The sequence below is a fragment of the Podarcis melisellensis genome (assembly GCF_964234715.1).
Source record: "Podarcis melisellensis genome assembly, chromosome: 12".
Classification (NCBI taxonomy): domain Eukaryota; kingdom Metazoa; phylum Chordata; class Lepidosauria; order Squamata; family Lacertidae; genus Podarcis; species Podarcis melisellensis.
The window spans coordinates 47,831,774-47,856,274 of NC_138544.1; the positions used below are offsets into that span (position 1 = coordinate 47,831,774).

Genomic DNA, 24,501 nt, shown 5'->3' on the forward strand with positions numbered 1-24,501 from the left:
TCTAGTCCAAGCCCCTGCAATACAAGAATCCTACGCCTATTTCATTCCCTCTTGTTGCCTAAACAGAGAATTTGGTGCTTGTCTCTGTTTTCCATTTCCGGCTGACTTGAGAAACCAATATGGTATCGCGAAGGCTGCTGTTACCTCTCCACGACCCAAGTGCTCAAACCCACAAATCACATGCAATGGGTACAAATGAACAAAAAAAAAATATTATTTAAAATCTTCTCTGCAGATCACTCGGCGCTGAACGCCAAAGACACGGTGGCCAGGGAGGAGGAAGAGGGGAGATGGGGGTGGAGTTTGGGTCTCCCTCTCCACCCCTGAAGATGGGTGACCAGGTGGGCCTGGCTGCAAGTGAGGGGTACACTCAGGCACTTCCATCTTTGCCCACCCACCCCCGCCCAGGCCCACCGGCCTTCAAGCAGCTTCCATAGAGTACCAGCTAGTGCTTCCGCCAACAAGCCCCTCAGCCTGGGAATTGCATGCACTCCTCATAGAATTGGAAGAGTCATCCAGTCCAAACCCCAGCCATGCACAACTAAAGCAACCCTGACAGAAGCACCCAACCTCTGATTAAAGACCTCCAAGGAAGGAGAGGTGAAATATACTCGGAGTCGAGAGCGGATTTCATGCTCTTTATTCAGCTCATAGTGGTGAGGAGGAATGGAAGTTCCCCCAGAATGTCTGCTTTATAGACATTATTTACACAATGGGCCCCACGTGACTGGCTTATTCCAGGATTCACCTGTAGGCCAATCAGGTTGCAGATTCACTTCCACCTGGAACTGGATAGGGTGGCTCCTGTGGACCAATCAGACTGCCGCATTCTGGACCCTATGGTTCTAGGACCAATCAGACTGCTGCATTCTGAATCCTATTGTTCTAGGGCCAATCAGACAGCTGCATTCTGAATCCTATTGTTCAAGGACCAATCATACTGCTGCATTTTGGATCCTATTCAACTCAATACATAACTAGAGTCTATCATGGCTAGACTGAGGGGCCTGGGGCATTTGGGCCCAGCACACGGGGAGGACGGGACTTTCTCCATCCCTTCCAGACTCCGAACTGCCACCACCCCTACTTGGTCCCAGCCAGTTGGCTTGCAGCAAGCACATGCTGGCGAAAGGGCAAGGCCAGCAACAGGCCAGGACTGAGCCGGACGCAAACCACACGCCTTGGCAGAGTCGTGTTTATGACACTGGCAGGGGAGCATGGAAAGGCTGCTTATTTTCTTTCTGAACGAAACCAGCAGAGATTTCTTTGCTCCGAATCAACCTGGGAATTCCCATCTCCTGCCTTCATCCGCCAACCTTTCCCTTGTCACATAAACAGAGATGTAAGCAGAGATAAAGAGGGGCTGGCGAGAGAGAACATCGCTGCAAAGAGACAACAGCAGTCAGGGAAGGTGTCTCTGTGTATTGGGGTGAGGGGGGAGAAGCCTAGAGTGGAGTGGCAAACCTGCAAAAGGGGGGGGGAATCTCCAATCAGAATAGCAGACAAGAGAAAGGAAATAATTTCAGAAAGGGCTGAAAGGGAAGAAGGTCTCTAAGATCAGACAAAGGAAAATAGGCAAGGTTGTTTGCCCCCGTTGCTTAGTGGAGCCTTGTAATGCGCAGTGAATAAACCACTACAAAAAAATATATAGTTTTAGAAAAGGTACTGAAAACCCAAGAGGCATCAACGAGAGGGAGGAAAGCAGCCATTTTGTGCCTTCTTTTGTTTGCTTCCTATGAAGAAGTTCTAAAACAGGGGGAGGAAACCACATATATTTAACAAAATGTATATACCACTTGATTGCTAATGGAACGTCTAGGCAGTTTACCAAAAATAAAGCATTAAAATGCTGGGGGGAAAGGTTTGAAACAGGATAAACTTAAAACCAACGGTTAAGTGAAAAACAGATAAAAACACAGGCTTGCCGGAACAAAAATTATCTTAGTCATAAAGAGTACATGAAAGGAGTGGAGTTGTAGGTGAAGAGGACAGGGAGGGGCTCTCAGTCTTTTGCTCTTGTATTCCCCTAAAGAAATCCCTGTCAGGCCAAAAAAGGAGCAGGGTTAGCTTGTGGGAGGTGCAAATTCCTCCCACAAAATCAAATCTTTCCTGCAATACGCTTTTGTGACGATTTTCAGCCAAATGAGGGCAAAAGGATGCAACATTTTCTCTTAATAATTACCTAACCTTCTTCATTCATACAAAATATGCTATTTAGCAGAAGCTGTTCAAGAGCGCAAGTCTTTTGACACAATCCACTTTTTATAATTTCTGCTGAACTGCGTAGGTGGCGGCATTGTCAGACTGCAAAGCCATCGTAACGGAAAACGGGGGGAGAATGAGCAAAAGTGTGGGTGGGGGGAGACCCGTGGCGTGACAAGCAAAACAAGAACAAATGAGATGCAGTATCAGCAGCACATTTCAAAAAAAATTCCAGAGCTGTTTTCCAGAGAGGGTGTTGGGCGAAAGGTGCAAGTCATGAGGCTGTACAAAAGGATTTTTTATTTACATTTCTGTAACATAAAGCACATGATTTCCCCCAAAGAATCCTGGGAGCTGTAGTTTGATAGAGGTGCCGGGAATTGCAGCTCTGATTTGCAGATGCGACTCGGGAGCTCCTTGGATGATTAGCAGTGATTACTGAGTGGGAAGATTATTATTACTAGTATTATATTATATTATATTATATTATATTATATTATATTATTAATTAGTTCATTCACCCTAAGGTCCGAATGCGAGTTGCAACGATTACAACAATATTTAAAACAATTTAAAATAACTTAAAGTTACAGAAAGAAGTTGGGTCCTAAAAATGTGCATCTTAAAAGTCCAAATGACAGAATGAAGATGCGTGTCTTCAGCATTCAAAAAAAGCTGCATCATCTCTGTGGGAAGGGAGTTCCACAACTTGGGGGCTGCAACAGAGAAGGCCCTCTCTCAGGCTGCCACAAGCACACACCCCAAGCTTCTTATTAACCGAGAGAGATGGTGGTCTTTCACGTGTCTGGGGCTCGAAACACCAACACGAGAACTTCGAACTGGGCCTGGAAACGACCAATGATCAATGCAGCTGTGTTAAAATGTGGCATTGTATGAGATCTGAAGGGAACTCCCAGCCATATGGCTGCTGCATAATGGCCCACCGTTGCAATAAATAAATAATAATAGTTGTTGTTGTTGTTGTTGTTGTTGTTGTTGTTGTTGTTGTTGTTGTTAATACCCCGCACATTTGGCTAGGTTTCCCCAGCCCCTCTGGGAGGCTTCCAACAAAATATTAAAATACAATACAGTAGTCCTTCAGATATTAAAAGCTTCCCTAAACAGGGCTGCCTTCAGATGTCTTCTAAAAGTATGGTAGTTTGTTTTTTCCTTTGACATCTAATGGGAGGGCATTCCACAGGGCAGGTGCCACTACCAAGAAGGCCCTCTGCCTGGTTCCCTGTAACTTTTTGCTTTTCGGGGGTGGATGGACTTCCATAAAAGAGAACCACCAATACTAATCTTCTTGATTGATTATTTAATTTCTACACTGCTTAACATATTGGAAATGTCTGAATGCGGCGCACAATAAACTAAGACAACAACAGACAACTTAAACAAAATGGTACAAAAATACAGTTACGTGTAAAAGTGTTGCATTGATGCAAAGTTGTGTGTGTGTGTGTGAATTTTCCTTTGACACACCCATCCTTTCAGTCTCCGGGTTCTCACTCAGGGTTCAAACAAACTCTCAGCTCATCCACAAAAGCCTCACAGTGAGAAGAGCTCCTGGGAACAGTGGACATCAGCCTGGTCTCTCTTACACTTGCCTTCTATGGGCAGGCCCACGGTGGATGGCGCTTCCTCAGGCTGCCCACAGTTCTGCCCCATTCACCTGTCCTGTCTACATCTAGTTCCAGGTAACAGGAGGTTTGTTGTGTTTCCAGGGGGGTTCAAAGCATGAGGAAAGGACTCCCCCTCCAGTCACAGCAATCTCTTTGCCCTCTGCAGATAAGTAAATCTAAAAAGTGTTCTCGGATGCTAGAAAGTTTGAAAATCATCAACCCTTAGTATAAAGTAAGTAGTTTAAACCATAGTCACCCGCCATCATTGCACTATATTTTCTGGTCTGCTGAAATTTTTTGGCTCTAATGTGGTTCTTCCTTGCCTTTTGTATCCTCCAAAGAAGATTTCCCACAGAGGATGCCAATGTGTGCCTTTAAAGCAGCTATTGTTAAAAATATCCCCTCTAATACTAACAACATGTTTACTTCTTTGTAATCTCATCAACTGTGACATTGTGTAATTGCAGTTTGCTCAAAAGCCTCATCTACCCACTCATTCTTGGAATGAAAAACAACCGAAGAAGCAGCCTCAAACCAGGGATCTCAACCATGAAGCTGAGAATGGCAATGGAACCGACTGGGGCAGCAGCAGGTGTTTAACAAAGAGTTATTACAAGCAGAGATGAGGGAGACATTCGTTCCGGTTCACATTTTAATGTGAACTCACCTAATTCACGCTTCCCAAACGGGTGCTTCTGTAGCCAATGCAGGCATGCAAACACACATATATTAGGGGAAAGTGTACAGAAAAAAATTGAGTATATCTGTAAACTTAACACACAAAGGTACAGTATATTAGGGGAAATGGTTAGCAAAACTGCATATAACAGGGGAGATGGGCACCAAAATAAGTGTATGTGCCTCAAAATGAAGACGAATTTTCACATAGAGCATTTGTTTTAAATTTATTTTGCAACAGAGTTCCCCCACCCTCCCCACCTTGCAAGGAGGTGAAAAGGGCACATAGAACATTTTTAAATAAATGAACCACAAACTTATGAGGAAATGGGTGAAATGAACTCGTGTGGAAAAATGAAAAACTAAGAACAAATTCCAGTCAACAGATTCTTCCATTTGTAGTGCCAAGAATAGTCACTCATCTCAGAGCACTGCCTTAGATCAAGGGATCTTTACAATGACAGTGGCATGTCCCCATACTTCCAATAATGTTTTACTTTATTGTCTTGACAATTTATTCAGTAGCTCAGCCCCTGTGTAGAAGTCTGACCAAGAAAGAAATCTCAGGATAGGATTACACAGAAGAAATATTCCAACTGTTCAGCATATCAAGACACATACAGGTTTAACTTGCATATGTGATGATCTTTCAGGAAAGAAAGAGATTGGAGTGTGTGTGTGACTTGGCTGGCAAAGGGCTGTTAAGAGTTAAATGAACAGGAAGTAGTTTAGACTTACCACCCTGAACACACCTGATCTTTTCTAAACTAGGAAAATAAATTTGTTTGTGGGCAAAAGGCCCAATACTCATAGTGAACCAGGCCCAGAAATCCTGTTGGCTGGCTTGGTTACATAACCAGGCTTCCTCAACCTCGGCCCTCCAGATGTTTTGAGACTACAATTCCCATCATCCCTGACCACTGGTCCTGCTAGCTAGGGATCCTGGGAGTTGTAGGCCAAAAACATCTGGAGAGCCAAGGTTGAGGAAGCCTGCAAAAGACAATACAGTGGTACCTCGAGTTAAATACTTAATTTGTTCTGGAGGTCCGTTCTTAACCTGAAACTGTTCTTAACCTGAAGCACCACTTCAGGCTAATGGAGCCTCTTGCTGCCACCGCGCCGCCAGAGCACGATTTCTGTTCTCATCCTGAAGCAAAGTTCTTAACCCGAGGTACTATTTCTGGGTTAGCGGAGTCTGTAACCTGAAGCGTATGTAACCAGAGGTACCACTATACACAAACAAACAGTATTGTCTACCTTACTCTTCTTCTTTCCCTTTTTTAACTGAGCATCCGAAGTGTTTCTGAGATGCCATTCTGGGGTGCTGGGTTCAACCCCCCTGACAAAAGCTTGTGATCAGTGTTGTTTCAAGTCACAAAACATGGCAAATGCAAGAATTTTCCTATAATCTGTAAAACTGGGGAAACAGCATGTCAAGGCAGCTGGGCTGACTCAATGCATTTTGCTACCTGAGGCAAAGGACAATATAGTGCCTCCCTCATTACATGTGCAACAGCTGACTGGAGTGGCATTTGGATGTTACTTCAACACTGGTAATGAGACAAGAGTCCTCCGCCACACTTAAGGGCAACAAGATAGCTTACAGCATACAAAGCAGGCACACAGCTCTGTCTACTATCCATCACTCAACATTTGCCACCTGAGGCTGCACCGTGTCTCATGGTAGGGCCGGCCTGCCAAAGCAGAAATACAATTGCATTGCCAGAAGCAGATAAAACCTACAGTACAAGATTTCTTAATTGGCATACTGAATTATTCATCTCTAAAAGAAGCACGTGGGTCTTCTCATGAATGATCCCCAAACAGTAGACTGACTCTGGGCACTGAGAAATCTAATGTCTTCCGAAAAATTACATCACATTGTAATTTACAAACTGAACCAGTTGAAAATTCAAATGCTACATTGGTAACATGGAACCATACCTTGGATATGACTTCTAAGGAATTCTAGGTAGTAGATTTTGATGCACAATCTCTACAGGGCGTGACTAATTCAAATTCTGTACAAATAGTTAATTTAATAGAAACATACCCAGAAGATCGGTGTGATGCTGATATCGATTACAAAAATGTGTTTCAAGGCCCAGGTTGCTAGAGCAGTAGTCCAAAGAAAAAGAAAAGGAAAAATTAACCCAGAACTAACCGATTGTAATCAATGCATTATGACTGAAGGTGACAGTCATGGTGAAAGAACTACAGAGTAGGACAATCTAGAGTTGGAGTCAACAAGCCTGGCAGAGACCAGATAACATAGCTGAACCCATAATGTCATAATGTATAGAAAGGCTGGAAAGAAGTTGAAAAATGAAAGAGGGGCAAAATCCTTGAGAGCCCCTATCTGGAGATGTCAGGAATATATGATCAAATTAATGGTGTTGGTGGCATTAATTATAGCACTGGGCTCCTGAATATCTATTTGGCAATTCTTGCCAAATACAGCTCATGACTGGCACAAGCCGGAATCAATCTTGGCTTACAACACAGGAGCTTTTCCATAATGCTGCACTTATTGCTAAGAGAAAAGCCAAACCACACACACAGCTCTGGGGCATGCACAGAGTTTCAGATGAACCTACCTACTTGGTGTCTGTCTTTCAGCATCAGCGAGGGAATTTGGCAGAGTCATCTGAATGGCAAAGCTCCAGGCTGAGCACACTCAGTATACGCACGATGTACATTTTAGCTGACAGATATTTACAAGATTGGAATTTGGGAATCTTCAGCTCAAGGAAGTCTACCCAACAGTTAGCCAAAGAACTGTTGAGAATCTTGATGGTGTCATATGGCAGGGGTTCATCTTATTTGGTTTTTAATAAATAAATTAATTCTGTCATACTAAAATAGTGTCCAAGGCAACTTAGCAGATGGATGAGACCTGCAGGTATAGGGCGGTATGCAAATTTCATTAACAAGCAAACAAACCTGATATGACAGAAGTTCAGATAATTACATAATGACAGGCTAAAACAAGTTTGTGATGGATTTTAAGAAAGGAAAGTGAAAATGAATAAAGAAAAATGTGTACTTGGCAGGTGAGAAATAAAATTATCAATAAACCCAAAGGTGTTTTAAAAACAGACACAACTAAAACTGAGGCTATACTTGCCGTTCCTCACTCAAAGAGCAAAAGGTAAAGGTAAAGGTACCCCTGCCCGTACGGGCCAGTCTTGACAGACTCTGGGGTTGTGCGCCCATCTCACTTAAGAGGCCAGGGGCCAGCGCTGTCCGGAGACACTTCCGGGTCACATGGCCAGCGTGACAAAGCTGCATCTGGCGAGCCAGAGCCGCACACGGAAACGCCGTTTACCTTCCCGCTGGTAAGCGGTCCCTATTTATCTACTTGCACCCGGGGGTGCTTTCGAACTGCTAGGTTGGCAGGCGCTGGGACCGAGCAGCGGGAGCGCACCCCGCCGCAGGGATTCGAACCGCCGACCTTTCGATCGGCAAGTCCTAGGCGCTGAGGCTTTAACCCACAGCGCCACCTGCGTCCCTGCGTCAAAGAGCAAACTGGTCTGTAAAACGGTAAAGGAAAAATCAACAGTAACACCATACTGCAATTGTACGCATGTCTAACCAGACACAAGTTTCAATGAGTTCACCAAGGCTTACTCCCAGATAATTGTGTATAGTATTGTAGCCTTAAAACACAATAATTTGCAAATTTACCCAGACGTTCCTGAGTTCTGTGGGACTTACTCTCTAATAAGTATTTAGGATTGTAGTGCAACCCTATGCATCTTTACTCAGAATTAAATCCCATTATGTTCAATGGGGCTTATTCCTAGATAAGTATACAAATATTGCAGTTATAGACCCAAAATGTTGAGTTTTATTGTATACAGCAGCCCGAGGGTGGCCCTTCAAAGTGTGGAAACAGACCACGAAACCACTCACACCAATTGGGAAGGGGGGAGAATTATATAATGCACTTCCAAGAATTTAAAGTTCGTTACCGACAACAACACAGAAATATCAACTGCATATAGTAACCAGACCACACAAACATTTGACAATACTGGCAATCTAAGGACACAACGGGAACAAGGAGGTGAAGAATGTTCTGAGGAGGCTGATGTTGCTCTACACCCTTTGCGATGTACTCACCAACCTCAGAACCAAAACTGAAAGTATGCCATACAACGTCTTCAATCAGGAATTTCAAACACCTCAAGGGAAGACGTGCCAACAGAGAACTAAAACCAAATTCGAAATCAGTTTGAAGGAAGAGTTGCATAGTATTAGATGAGTTTTACTTGTTTCACATATACGTCTCTTGAGGCATCATCATTTCATAAGATCATAAGAAGAACCCTGCTGGATCAGACCAAAGGCCCATCTAGTCTAGCATCCTGCTTTCACAGCGACTACCCAGATACCTCCACAAGCAAGAAGAAGAAGAAGAAGAAGAAGAAGAAGAAGAAGAAGAAGAAGAAGAAGAAGTGGTGGTGTTTGGATTTGATATCCCGCCTTTCACTCCCTTTAAGGAGTCTCAAAGCGGCTAACATTCTCCTTTCCCTTCCTCCCCCACAACAAACACTCTGTGAGGTGAGTGAGGCTGAGAGACTTCAAAGAAGTTGTGACTAGCCCAAGGTCACCCAGCAGCTGCATGTGGAGGAGCGGAGACGCAAACCCGGTTCCCCAGATTACGAGACTACTGCTTTTAACCACTACACCACACTGGCTCACACAAACACAATAGTATTCCCTTTACTCGTTATTATCAGTAGCTGGTATTAAAGGTGTACTGCCTCTGTCACTGCAGGTAGTTCACAGCCATCAAGACAAAAAGCCATTGACAACCTTACCCTCCATGAATTTGTGGGATCTGCTTTGAAAGCCACTCATTGCAACAGCCCACAAACCCAATGCGTTGTCAGGGAGGCTTGTTTTCTCCACACAGGCTGGTACAGGGAGATGAGCTCCAGCCTGGATATGGACCTTGATACTGAACTTCCCATCTGTTCTGCCTTCAGCCAATTGCAACAACCTATGAACTTTCTCAAGATTAACCACATAAGGCAATAGCAGTTTGAGCTGCCATAACGTATCTTATACTGTACACAATAAAGAGTATCAAAGGTATCAGTTCAGCTTGGACTGGGACTCAGAAAGAAAACTATGCCTATACGTACAAAAGTATTAACATCTAGTGTAAATGGATAATTTCGTATCATTTGTGCATAAATATCCCAAATATGTTTAAGTCAATACCTTCCAATTGCACCCGTTTATTAGATACGTCTCAACAGCTGTGCAATTTACTTCTTGGTTAATAGTAGAGCTTTTCTACCAACTGTCTCTTATTTGGCTGTTGGCAAAATTCAGCCTGCCTTACCTGGCAATTGGATCTCATAACCATTAATGTATACAGGATTTTAGAATTCAGAATACTCCTTGTCTTTCAGGAATGAGGCTGAATATGCTATACAGTACAGATGCTCCCATCTTAAAAAATTAATTGGTGGGATACAGTGCCTGGTTATACTGAAGAAACTATCTAACATGGTTGGGTTGCTTCCCATATAATATAAAACGAGTGTCTTTTTTCTGCATTTGATATTGGAAGGTATGCCACAGACATTTCTTAGACATATAGCTCAGCAGCTTTAAGTTCTACCTGGGAAGGCCTTCCCTATGAGGCTTTTGCACCCCAATCCAGTTTGGGGTAAGGAAATTCTGGTGTGTGTATGATGGTCCCTTACCTGCAGAAGTCTTCTCATTCAATTCAGTGTTGCAAGAAGCTCTACTCAAAGGTGGAGTACTGTACTCAACCGAGCGGCTTTCAGCTGTTGTTATATACAGTTACTGACTCACACCTGTGTGCCTGAAGCCCTGAGCTCCTTACCATGGGAGGGGTCCAGCTGGCTCCCAGCAGCCTCTGCTTCTCCCCCCCCCCCCAACTTCCTGGAGCATGCTGGAAGCCCAGAATCTCTCCAAAGGAAGATTTTTGCTGCCTGCATCTTTAAGACTGCATAATTCCCCTGCAAATTATTTCTTTTTAAGTCATTTGGAACTTTTTTCGTCTATATTTTTATATGCCAACAGTTTGGAGGGTTGTTTGCTGTAACTTCTGAAAACTGAGTAAAATTTTCACTTATTTGTAAAGCTAAGTGCAACTTATTCTATCCAAAGTATTTTTGTGGGGAATGTTTTTTGAAGGTGGGTGAGGCCAGATGTAAATATAAGTTTTAATGTGCTTGGAGCAACGAGCAACTGTCATTGTGCTAAATCTGCTATGAGAGAGTAATTAATCTCTCTTCCAAACTTCTCTCTCCAGCATCAGCAAGCCTCATAAGGGCTAAATATGGAGCTATCTTACAGGGTTGTTGTTAAGGTAATAAATGCAACCTGAAAGTGCAGCAAAATAATGACTGCTAGCCTTGCCTCCATTTTTTCCTCTTTTCCAATAGGCAGTCAACATTTGTGTGTTTACAGAGCAAGCTCCATTTTCATTCAGTGTTTTATGGTAACAGGGTCGTCGCCAACTTCGATTCCCATCCCAAATATCATTACATTTTTTGTTAATTTCCAGAGCATGCCATTACTGCCTTGTTTCTTCATTTGGTTCCAATCCTGTCAGCACTCCTCACCTAAGTTCACTATTGTGCATATGAACACCCAAAAGCACTACGTAAGTGCAAAGTATTATAAATGGGTAAGAGCAAAGGTTTAGAGTAATGAAAACATTATCTCACTGCAACTCTCTTCTGACTCACAGTAATGTGAGGCCAACAGGCCTTTTTTGTGAAATGCCCCAAGATCTTCAGATGAAGGGTGGTATACAAATTTAATAAATCATCATTATCATCCTCACCTGGTTGGCCACAGTGAGGATAGGATTTCAAAAGGCCTCTGATTTCAAATGGCCTCCCTCCCAGTTTAAGCAGCATTCCCCACACCCCCAAACTTGAAGCCAATACCACGGTTTATTTCTGGTGCATCAGAGATGGCATTTTACTTGCCAAGCAATAGGCGTTCTGTATGCTTTATAACAGTCACTGAATTAGCACTTCTAGCCCATGGAAAAGCTACTGATACTCTAGATCAAAGCGCATGCTGTGAACATCCTGGGGTCACATTTGGGCAACAATTTTGTTGACAAAGGCAACAGAGGAAGCGGGAATTCTGTTAACTAGTCCGCAACCTAGTCTTGGAACCCCTGCTGAGAATAATATTACCATATACAGAATGGCATTTATTTCTAATGGCTCCGCTTCTGAGCTCTGTACCATATGCTGCTTTTTTCTGCAGCAGCAATAATAATGATAATAAGAGTGATGATAATAATAATAATAATAAATTAAAAAGAAAATACCCCAGCGGTCTCCGCGTTCAGTGCAAATCCTACAAGGTTTTCCTGAACAAATAGCAGATAGTGACCTTTTGGCCTTTGTTTTGCATGAGAATTAACATCAGTATTCAGTAGTTACTACTGTGACTAGGGACTACTGCAAATGCCAGATTCTGATTTAAAACTTGGGTGTGTGTGTGTTTTTTAAGAACCCAGAAGAAAAGGGGGTCTTTGAAGCTCATCTGCATTACAGATCAGGCCACTCTGAGAAAATCAACCATCCATAATTCATTACATGTTTCCTGCAGGGCTTGGAGACAGCAGCGATCCTAGCAACAGCAGAGTCATAGCAACAGCTGCAAAGCCGGCCAATCCAGCGTCATCCTTCCTTATGCAACGTAACCAATCAGAATGGGGAGCACCAGGCTGAAATGTTGTCATCCAACTGGTTATTCTGTCATAAGCCTAGTTTTTAAACTAATGTGTGCTATTGGAATTTTCACTAGCATGCTGAAGGGGAAAAGGTCTGAAGCCATTTTTTTGCTGAAACGTAGAATGAAATGAAATGCAAAATTGTGGACTTGAAAAAATACTCCGTTCTTCCAAACTGTTAGCCCAGTGCATCAATTAAGTATCTTTAGACTATTCCAGTGTACTATCACTTTCATACGGAGCTCATCACAATATCATTGGTCAAAATGGTTTTCATTATGATAAAACAATGCATTTTACAGACTTTTAGGCTACAATCCTAGATCCATTTACCTGGCAGTAAGCCCTAGTTAACTCTGTGGGACATAATTTTGAGGAGACATATTTAGGACAGCCTTGCCAAACTTTCACATTTATTCCTCCATCACTGCTTGCTGAATGATTTTCAGTATTTTATAATGTGTTTATGCTTAGCCACAAAACTACAGATATAATCATTTGGGGTGGGGTGGAAATTCAAAAGGTGTCATACATTGCTTAAGAGCTTAGTTAATTGTGACTAGTTGTTCCCCTCCATTGTGATGTCAAAACAGCTATGCTTCTGCAATCTAAAACACAACACATTAAAAATCAGAGATCTGCTTTTGAAATGCTTTGCTGTTTTGATTCTTTAATACAAACTGCTGCGGTAATTACAATTTTAGTGGTATTCTCCTTGGGATGCTAATAGTTTACTGAGCATCATGTGATGTGATGTTTGTCCTGAAATCACATAGTTGAGAACAAAGAAAATAAATTGTCTATGGGCGTATGGAAACAAATGGAGATCAGAAACAGTATCATACTCACTTGAGCAGAACTTACAATTTTAAAAACGCCTGAGTCTTCGCAGACACCACTCTGCTGTATTTCATAGCTGGTAAGGATGCCGGAAAATGTTTACAAACAGGATACTGATTACCATATTTTTCCGTGTATAAGATGCCCCCATGTATAAGCCCCCTATTTTGGCAGGCTCAAAATGAAAAAAATGCACTATGCACTATCCCTGTATAAGATGACCCCTTATTTTAAACTTCAAAAATTGAGGAAATAATATAGTCTTATACACTGAAAAATATGGTATTTTCTTTAGGAAGCTTCAATAACTTATAGTGGGGTATTGAACCAGCATCCCTTCAAGTGGACCACTACTCCCCACCTGCAAGGTCAGTACCGGATTTACGTATAAGCTAAACAAGCTAAACAAGCTATAGCTTCGGGCCCCACTCTCTTGGGGGCCCCAAAAAAATTTAAAGGAAAAGAAACTGGATGTACATTTCTAAAATATAAGATAAAAAACAAATAAAACAAAACCTACATACAGCGACTGTGTATTGTGTTGTGTAGGCTCCTATTTGTTATGTGCAAATGGCTTTAGATACCTATTAGGCCCATAAATTACCATATAGCATATATGCAACACAAAAAAACAGCGGCAATTTGTTGTTGACAAATGACAGCTGGATATATAAAGGGCCCCATTACCTTCAGTAGCTTAGGGCCTCCTCAAACCTAAATCCGGCCCTGTGATTGGTGGATGATCAGGGGCAATGGAAGCTGAAATTCAACAACATACAGAAGGCCACAGGTTTCCCATGCCTAGCATGCCAAGTTCCTGCACTGTCAGGAACTAGCAGTAAATGACACTGTGGAAGTATGCACTCTTTATTAGCAAGAACATGATCTGTGCAGACTTGGCAGAGTGTCAGGCCTAATATGCACAGCAGCTCATCCTCGGTTGGTCTTGAACCCATGAATCAACTTCAGAGACTGAAAGTCCCTGCCTCCCCTCAGCAGCCTAAGTCCCCTCCTTTTCCAGGGTTTATCCCAAGCAATTGGAGACTGTACCTACATGAAGCCAACCTGTCCTCTGCCCTTTTCATGCCTCTTCTGGTTCTGGGAGACCAGAGGGGAGGGGAGCTTGCTGCAGCAGCAGCAGGGGGAAGACACCTATGTCTCTTCTCTGCCTCTTGGCCTCCCTCCCTCCTCCCTTGCTTCAGCTTCTGCCTCCAATTCTGGACTTCTCTCTGCCAGACACTTCCCCAGCTCATTATGCCGTGTTACCGCTTCAGCTCCTGACACCTCCTCTTCCCTGTGACCACTCATCATTGTCCCACCACCACTCCCCAGACTTTCAGCCCTCTTCCCTTCATGGTTCACCAGCTGGTTTCACCCCTCATTCCTCTACGTCCAACCTTTCCATGGCACACACCTTCAATAGTTGTGTTGGTATAAGAAAGGAAAGGGATGCGGGTGGCGCTGTGGGTTAAACCACAGCACCTAGGACTTGCCGATCAGAAGGTCGGCGGTTCGAATCCCCATAACGGGGTGAGCTCCCGTTGCTCGGTCCAGCTCATGCCAACCTAGCAGTTCGAAAGCATGTCAAAGTGCAAGTAGATAAATAGGTACCACTCCAGCGGGAAGGTAAACTGTGTTTCCGTGCGCTGCTCTGGTTTGCCAGAAGCGGTAGTCATGTCGGCCACATGACCAGCTGTACGCCGGCTCCCTCAGCCAATAAAGCAAGATGAGTGCCGCAACCCCAGAGTCAGTCACGACTGGACCAAATGGTATGGGGTCCCTTTACTTTACCTTAAGAAAGGAAGCGCTCTTTGTCACCTGTCCACTATAAGTGCTTGGCCGCAAAGGGAGGAGAGACACACAGAGAATTGCCAGAAGCCAGCCCCAGATGGTGATTAAAGATTTATTCCACCGGAAACATGTTTCTGTATAACACATTTTTATCTTATCTAAGAAAATTAGAATAATACAACAGAGAATATCTGAAATCGTTTTTTTGAGACAGGGAGGGTACCCACAATGTTCCACATAAACACATGTGCTGTACAATAATATAGTTATATAAATCTTGCCAGCGGGCATTATCTTCGACTTCATATCTTTAGGGGGAAATGAAAAGCAATCATTCATCTTTACCTTAACATTACCACTTGAAGGAAAGATACGAGAGGTTATCTCTGGTGATGCCTTGGCCCACAGCTGAGAAATCTCAGAGAAATTCCACCTGAGTGCCTCTGTTTCTCTCCATGAGTGAAAGAAGATTTACTAAGGATGCTTCAGAATGTATTTTGGGGCCAATTGCCCTATTCTGAACTTTCCAGATGATACATAAATTGACCAAAACTGTGAAGATTGTCAAAGCACAACTGGAATGAACACACACACGTGTGTGTGTGTGTGTGTGTGTTCATCTATGCATTTTATAAAAAATCTGCTTTTCCAGTAGCGACTTTTCAGATGCTAGAAATTAAAATAAATTACCAAGTACTTCATAATACTGCAAGCAGAATGGAAGATTCTGGATGTAATCATTCCAGGTCTGTGTAAAAATAATTACTGGTTTGTGTAGGGATGTACATGTTTTTCAACTGTTTAGAACTCTTACAGGTCTGAGGTGTTGACATTCAAATCAAAATGTTTGTGTTACCTGGTTATGAAAGAAAACTTAAGAACTGTGGCTCTGAAAACATAATTACTGTCAATAAACTGAAATTTCCATTTTATTTCTTTTCTCGGGGTGGTTCTTTTTGGCAATTGTGTATTTTGGTTACAATTAGACAGTAATGAATGGAGGGGGAGGAGTGTACATCAGGCCCATAACTATTCATTAAGCTAATCTAATGAACCCTTTGGTCTGCATAGTTAAAAATAAGAAATTGCCTCGTAGGATGGTTAAGTGGTCCCATACCTTCATCCTTAACTTTGACAGCTTCAATGTAGAGCTGGGAGGCATCTTCAAACCGAAAAGCACACAGCTCTCTAATGAGATGGTAGAATCATACAACTTAAGCTAATGAATTTCTTATCCTCTTAGACTGATAAAAAAAAAGTTTTCTGGGAGAAGTCAAAAGATCTCAGCATTTTAAAAGTGGATTTGTACTTTCCATTCCAGAGAAGAAGAAGAGAATCTCAACAATGGATAAAACTCGCAGCATAATTCTGAACAAACAATTGTGTGACAATAACTTAACTAAGACATGATTAGTGTGGGGGGTAAAGGCCTCTTCTGTGATTTGTTCAAGACGCCATGCAATGCACAGACACAAATACCTACCACGGCACTCAAAATATGTGAATTCATTGAAATGTAAAATGCCTACCGATTCTGCATTTCATAATATTGTTCTGCAAGCACAGACACACACACTTCCCTGAACTGTATGTAGCTTTAAGAGCCGCCGTTTATAGGACTTTACAGTCCTGAAGACTTATAATGATCTATGAAGATTTGTGACGTATTTTCTGAGAGCTACTTACTTATAGGTATTCAAACTGAGCCCGGGGAACAAGCCAGCTACTGAACTGAAAATCATTAGCATTTTTGGCACTATGAAATTGGGACTCAATAGCCACTAGGGGCAGCTCATTCTCTGCAGAAATCAATTGCTCCTCTCTATGGGTGTTTATACTACCAGTCTTGCTGCGCCTACTTACCACCATGTTGCACTATTCGCATAGTTTACTAGGGCTCCTACTTTGAATCGACATTACCATTGAATTGACATTACCATTCTGCTCAACAGATGCACACCCTTGATGCCTCCGTTCTGCACTTTACTCTCCATATTCGATCCATGCCCAGGATATGTTGTTTTGCAGTATTGTAAAACTATAGCACTTCTCTCCCTCTCCAACCTTGATCATCACTCGCCTCAACTACTGCAATCTTCTGGTCTCTGATATTCCCTTCCGCCTCATGTCTATCTAGCACTCACCTGCATAAATCATTCTCCTGACACAATGCCCCTCCTACAAATCCCTATTTTATGGCCTCCACAGATAGGCCCACTTATTTGGAGGGGACAAACCATGGTTTATCATGCATGAATGTATTACTTCCACTTTGCTCCAGTTCAAGCTAGGCAGAAGCAAATTACGGTCTTAGCATTATTTCCAAACTAGGGATCATGGTTTGTTTCACTCTTATTAACTACGGTCAGTAAACAAAGACCAAACCTTGGCTACAGATCATGGTTTGCTGGCATGAAACAAACCATGATCCCTGATTTGGACAGAATGCTAAGCTAGGGGCCAAGATCTGTTTCCTCCCACTGCAAGTAGGAAGCAGCAAAGCAGTTCAGTCTGGTGTATTCATGGCAAACCATTAACTGTGGTTTACCATGGTGTGCGAACTAGGTCAATCAGTCAACTTATGCAGTGAAGGTGAAAAAAGGGCCAAAATGTTCTTTTATAATACTACAATTAGCCAAATCCATACAGGCAACTCCCTGTTTGCACAGGGGTTGTGTTCCATGTCATTGTGCACCTGCAAAAAATTGCAGGCTTTTTCAATGGATGTTCCGATTATACACAAACAACCTGTTCTGCCCCTGCCCCAACCCATTCTGCCTCTTTTCTGTGATGTTTTTGGTTGACCTCTGGGTTCAGTGTGATACACATGCCTGCATGTTTGCGTCATGCACATATTGGACGTGCCTAAAATGGTTGCTGTGTTATACCATATTAATTTCTCTGTAGACACAGTTCTGTAGATCAAAAATAAACAGGAATTAAGGTGTTATACTATGAAATGTGACTGATTCCCCTGCTCTCGTTCTAGTCAAACAGAACATTTCTTTTGACCATTGCAGTCAGGCCAAATACCATATTTTAACCTATTTGCCACCACAATCTCTCTCCACAGCCCAACGTAGACTGCCTTGGTTGCTTCTGTCAAAATGAGGACAGGCTTCACGGAAGGAACAAAGGCCTCTCTCCCTTTTAGTCATTGTGTCCTTCTGAAAAAAAGAGAGAAGGGGCCCTCCTCAGGTAATTAATGCCCTGTGATTAGTTCCTCTCTCTCTCTATTTATTCAGGAGTGGGGAGAGGCCCAAGAGATCTCTTCACATATATGTGTGTGGAAGAGAGACAGGTCAAGGAGAAGGAGCAGCCTCAGAGGCAGCCATGGCATTGACAGAGCCTGTCCATTCTCTTTGGTAAGGAGGGAATCAGAGGAAATAAGCCTTCATACCCTCTTCTGGAGAGGAATCCAGACTGGGAAATAATGGCTGGCCGCACTCAGACATTCCAAAGAAATCAAGGAATACCAGCCTCTTTTCCTTCGTTTCTTCCCTTTACATATGAAGGCAAAGAGGAGGGGGAAATAGTTTGGCAATTATTATTCCTGAAAGGAGGGGTGCTCCGAAATGGGAAGACCTTTGATGATGGTGATGATGAGTCTTCCTTCATAGGAAGTTTTTTTCTTAAAAAAGCAAAACCATTCATGCCAAGGGAAGCCAGAAAAATTTCTTCGTGGGACAGCATGAGACTCACAGGTTTGCTGAATGGGAAGCAAATATAATCCAGGGAGGGGGGGCGGAGAGAAGACATAGCCCCATTACAACTCCCTTTGTAAGGCACAGAAAAGGCCAAGCCATCCATTTGAAGAAACGAAGGAGGGGGGCTGTCTATGAATGTGTTGTTTAGAATGGAAGACATCAGAGGGACATAAAAAGGAATATGGCTTCTCCGTTCTCAGATGAACATTGCCCAGTCTGTATTTACTGAACCTGCTGAATTAACAAGGCTTGCTCTGAGGTGTGACCCAGTCGTTCATGGGGCATTAATTGTACATCTGTAACGATGAGTTCGTGTGTTTTTTAAGGGTTTGTAGGAATGGCTTTATTGTTTTCAGAACGTGCCATTTTTGTTTTTGGCATTTTCTCTCATGTTTGTCTTGTTGCATACCTGTTTCAATAGCTGCAGGTTTGCAATAACAGCAAAACACAACACTAATACTGCAACAAACAAACAAACACACACACAGAGAGAGAGAGAGAGAGAGAGAGAGAGAGAGAGAGAGAGAAGAGAGAAGAAGAGATAGACCATCATCATCACATCCCACTTGGAGTGAGTTAAAGCAATGACCTTTGGTTCGCTCCTCTATGGGGAGTCTGAGAAAATGACCCCTGACCTTTAGCTCAATGGGAGCTCAGGAGAGGTCAGGAGGAATAACTCTCACCGCAATCTCTCTCTCCACAGGAGTTTGAAGGGGGGTGGACCTCAAGAACTGAGGAGTATGTGATCAGCAAAACTTTGCAGCATTTCTGAAGAGAAAAAAGCAGGCAGAGGGGGGGAGGGGAGGTGATATGTTTAGCTACAGTCCCTTGGGGTGGGAGTAGGAGAATCACCTGCCATTGAGAAACAAGTACAGTAAACCCATTTCAAGCAAGAATATACCTCGACTCTTTGACTTGCAAATCAGGAAAACAACAAGCAGGGAAGGGAGGAGACCCAGGATGTAGTTCAAAATCAGGGTGTTCCCCTCTGAAGAGATGCAATCAAGGCTCCCAGCCATCAGGCACAATAGTTTTGCTTAAAGGAAGCAGCTTGGAATTAAGCAGAGTGCTTTTTTGTTTTAATGAGGTGATCTTTCCCCCACAATTACAAAATGCCTTTGCTGAATGTAGCATCAACTAAAGGGGGAGATCTGGATTGTTTGATGGGGAATTATCATCAAGGGCATATGAATTAAAACTTCAAATCTCCACTATGTTTCTTTCTTTGTCCATACAGAAATCAACTTGGCAACACTAGCTAGATGCTCAAGAATGATTTTTTTTTCAACAACAACAAAAAGACTACAGAATATACCGCACTCCAGATCTTTCCCAATCAAGCCACACAGCTGTAAAGGTTCCTGTCTTTATAGGCAAGGCTATTATTTAACAGAAACGATATCTTGCTTTCAGCAATGGTTTGATGTCTCTGCCCATTAAGTCATAACCACGCCAGCTAAAGCAGAGGAAAAGGCTCTTTAACCTCTTTCCTACACATGTGCTTTTGCTATATGTTTGCAACATCATGCTATAAACTATGCAGCAGGAAGCTCCAGACTCAAACTCCTTCCTATCCCCACACAGCTGATCTTTCTGGTTTTCGTTAACCATAGTTGCTGGCTTAGATGACAAGGTGAACTGCAGATAACACTAACCATGATTAGTTTCACAAGCCAGCTTCGTAACTCACGCTTTGAAGATGGTTTGTTTGAAGCAAACCATAGAGAATGTTGCCCATGGTTTGCCATCCCAGACAACATGGCGCCAAACATACACAAGCCTTCTGGGGACTCTCCAGAGCTATTCAGAACCCAAGGTTAGCTGGGTTCCCAACCCAGACTTTTCTCCAACTCACTGAGAGTAACAAAGCATAATGAAATGGAGAAGGGGGAGCTTAGTGTGTTGTGTGTGTTTGGTGCCCACCCACAAACCCATCACCTTAAGTCAGTGCTTGAAACCTAATCCTGTTCAAGGCAGGCTTAACTCTTCTCATACTGGACTAGAAGTAGCTGGCCCATGCTCTGGTGACATTCAGATTAGATTGCTGCCAAATGCTCTGGGCTTGCCCTCCTACTAACCGCCAGACCACTGCAGTGGTGACACTGCTTATCAACAATAAGAGCAATAAGAACAATCTTCCTCCTCCTCCTCCCAGTGTTGTTGCCCTTGTAGAACTCAGCAGGGAAGATGACAGGGGCAAAGCTGGAATTAATAGACTCCACCTCTCATTAGCTCTGACCCCACCTACTCCAAGGTCACGGCCACTACTGGACAAAGCCAAACAACATGAAGATTGTAAGAAGATGGAAAAAACAGTTGTTGTTGTTGTTTAGCCTTAACCGGCCCAGGCTGCGCTGAGCAAAACACAGATTTAAGGTTGCACCAAGGGCTACTGAGGTGGGGAAATTGCAATGGGTGCTCCCCTACCAATAAATAAATGCATACATAAATAAGGAAGTCAACCGTTATTTGGATGTGTCTCTTGCCAAGCAGAACACCTGGATCCCTTGTGAAGCAAAGAGCAGACATAAATAAAAGGAAACATGGTGGCCCTTATATAAGTAATGCTGAAGTATAATTTTATGTGGCACAGGAGTGGGGGTTTTTCCTAATGGAATAACCCCTCTACTGGTGATGACTTTCTTTTGGATATTCAGAAATGACTGACAGTTGCACAGAATAGTCGGGAAAGGAGATTTGTCCTTCTCTTCATCTTTTGTTTCTCTTCCTTTTATTTTCTTCTTTCCCTCCATCTTCCCCCATCTGGACTCGTAATTAGCATTTGATTTCCACAATTCCCTGCAATCTTGCATGTTCTTTTCTGAAACAGCATGTGTTCTATCTTCATGGGAAATCAAAGTGGCACCATGTTTACATTTCAGCAATGTGTGTCACAGAAATTAATTTAGCCATACGTGCACAAAGACACCTTTGAAACTGAAGGGGGGAGGGAGGGAGAGGAAAACATTAAAAGGAAGTGCCTAGCTGAGCACTATCAACATAGCGGGGACAAACAAAGGAGACTGGTGAGCATATCTGGCAAACAAAATGCACAAAGAGTTCAGGCTGCCTTGTTCTATAGTGTAGGGCCTCTCTTCTACAGTGGTACCTCAGGTTACAGACGCTTCAGGTTACAGACTCTGCTAACCCAGAAATAGTATCTTGAGTTAAAAACTTTGCTTCAGGATGAAAACAGAAATCATACGGCAGCAGCGGGAGGCCCCATTAGCTGAAGTGGTACCTCAGGTTAAGAACAGTTTCACGTTAAGAACAGACCTCCAGAACGAATTAGGTTCTTAACCCGAGGTACCATTGTATTTCTGAATCAGGGATGTTGGGGAGCTTTTCTTAGTCTGGGGGTGACATTCCCTTCTGGGGGGCCAAATGTCAGTTGAGGGCAGGACCATAGGCAAAAGTAAACAGAGCTATAAATATGAAACTTACCTTTGCACAACAGGCTTGTTCCTTCACACTCACACATCCCTCCCTGCAGGAAAACAAGAGGTATAATCATAGATCAAGGACGCATTCCAGTAAAAACACTTTAGGAGGGTGCGAAGCAATGTTGTGAGGCTCAGGAAGGTGTGTTGTCTGGAAAGCAGGCTGAGGGCCAGGTAGGGAGGCCTGGGAGGCTGCATTTGCTCACCACCAACCCCCAGCCTGAGGTCCCCCATCTAAACGAACTCATTAAGAGCATAACCTAGAAATCCGTAGTACAAATCTCAGCCTAGCCACAAACTGGGTGCCTTTGTAAGCTAGTATCTGTCACCCTCAGTCTGCGGCTCCATGTGCACTATGCCTTTAAAGCACACTTGAAGCACATTTTCTTCTCAAAGAATTCTGGGCACTGCAATTTGTCAAGGGTTGCTGGAAATTGTAACTCTATGGAGAGGCAAGCTAAATTGCCCAGGATCCTTTGAGAGAAATAATGTGCTTCGAAAGTGCTTTAAAGGTATTGTGTGTACGCAGCCTCCTTTACAGAACGGAATTGCCAGTGGTGGCGCTCCAATTTCAGCAACGCTCTGGACAACGCTAAAATTTGGCGCTCACACACTCCTCTCGTGGCTCCATTCTACACCGTTGTTGCAGTGCCCCCAGTGTGGCTGAATGGGTCACACTACCCTAAAACCACCTGTGGCATGGCCATGGTGATACCTAACTTTGTATACATACATACACATACACCCGCACACAGTGCAACGGGGGTGAAGGGGTGGGCCATTTGAGTCTGGCTCTACAGACCTACTTTCTGAGGCTTTGCAGACCTAGGCCCAGGCTTACTTAAAATGATGGGTGGTTAGTTTGGGCCTGATTATTGAATTTTGGAATTTTTGGCCTCTTTGATACACTTCTCAGGCACCCACTTGCATTCCCAAGCCCTGCAAAATGGGTTATTCTAATCACATGGATCATGATAATATTTCTTTTTTATATAAAAAAAAATCTCTTGGTCATTAAGAAGTATTCATACTACTTTAATAAAGGAAATTCTGACATTGGAGTTCCCAGTTGTATACTAAAAAAATGTAATCCCTTTCTGTCTGGTGGAGTTCTTGCGACACATCTACAAATTGCAATTTTCTTATAGGTTTAAGGAAACTTCTTTTATACCTCTGAAATACAGAGAGGGAGAATTTAAGGGTTTCCTGTCAATTAAACAGCCTGTTGCCTAATTAAAAAAACAACAACCCAAGATAATGAATACTCCTAGGAAGTTCAGCACCAACTGAACAAGAAGAGTGCTAATATGTTCTTGAGTGCTTTTGTTTAGTGCATATAAATTATAACAGAGATATCAAGAACATGATGTGGACCAGAGAACAGAATATCTGGAAAGACGTTATTCAAAAGTAGGAAAGATATTCTTCATTGAGATAACTACCCTATCTTTTCTTCTGCCTCTGCAAAATAAGAAAACAATTCCATCTATCTACCCTTGCCCTAAACACCCCAACACACACACCCTGTTAAAAAAAAATCCCACCACCCCCTGCCCAATAGAGTCCATACCCTTCAAGGAAAATGTATGTAACAAGGTAAGTCTGGGATAGCTCACTCGGCAGCGCATGAGACTCTTAATCTCAGGATAGTGCGTTTGAGCCCCATGTTAGGCAAAATATTCCTACATTGCACAGTGTTGGACTACTAGATGATCCTCGTCCCTTCCAACTCTACAATTCTGTGATTCGAAGATGTACTTGAAATAACCAAGTACAGTGGTACCTCGGGTTAAGTACTTACAGTGGTACCTCGGGTTAAGTACTTAATTCGCTCTGAAGCACCTGAAGCACCATTTTAGCTAATGGGGCCTCCCGCTGCCGCCGTGCCACCACAGCACGATTTCTGTTCTCATCCTGAAGCAAAGTTCTTAACCTGAAGCACTATTTCTGGGTTAGCGGAGTCTGTAAGCTGAGGTACCACTGTTATTCATTCCGGAGGTCCGTTCTTAACCTGAAACTGTTCTTAACCTGAAGGACCACTTTAGCTAATGGGGCCTCCCTCTGCCGCTGCATGATTTCTGTTCTCATCCTGAAGCAAAGTTCTTAACCTGAGGTACTATTTCTGGGTTAGTGGAGTCTGTAACCTGAAGCGTATGTAACCTGAAGCGTATGTAACCCGAGGTACCACTGTATTCCTTAGGACAGGGTTGGGGAACATTTTCCCTTCTGCAGCTTCTAAAATTAATCCATAGTCAGAACTACTACCTGCATTGCATGATTCCTTCAAAATCCCCAAAAGAGAGCACTGGAGAACTTTCTCATATATATATATATATATATATATATATATATATATATATATATAGTCTTTAAGGTGAATGTACCAGGTCAATACCTGGCAATATCACAGAAACCAGAACGAAGCCAAGAAGTATTCCACTTGTAAAAGAGCAGGGCTTTGATGATATACATTG

General features: G+C 43.0%; 2 long non-coding RNA genes across 7 annotated transcripts in view; one reads left to right on the top strand and one right to left on the bottom strand.

The window, feature by feature from the left end:
* LOC309353395 overlaps positions 1-24,501 on the bottom strand; it is a 140,749-nt gene that overhangs the window by 102,642 nt on the left and 13,606 nt on the right. For all 6 annotated transcript variants that reach the window (XR_014161793.1, XR_014161794.1, XR_014161795.1 and 3 more), the window contains exon 3: positions 22,032-22,074. This is a non-coding gene — a long non-coding RNA (uncharacterized lncRNA). The remainder of the gene's footprint in view (positions 1-22,031; positions 22,075-24,501) is intronic.
* LOC309353479 lies at positions 15,482-19,369 on the top strand. The gene is made up of 3 exons (XR_014161894.1): positions 15,482-16,380; positions 17,954-18,078; positions 19,291-19,369. It is a non-coding gene; the product is annotated as an uncharacterized lncRNA (long non-coding RNA).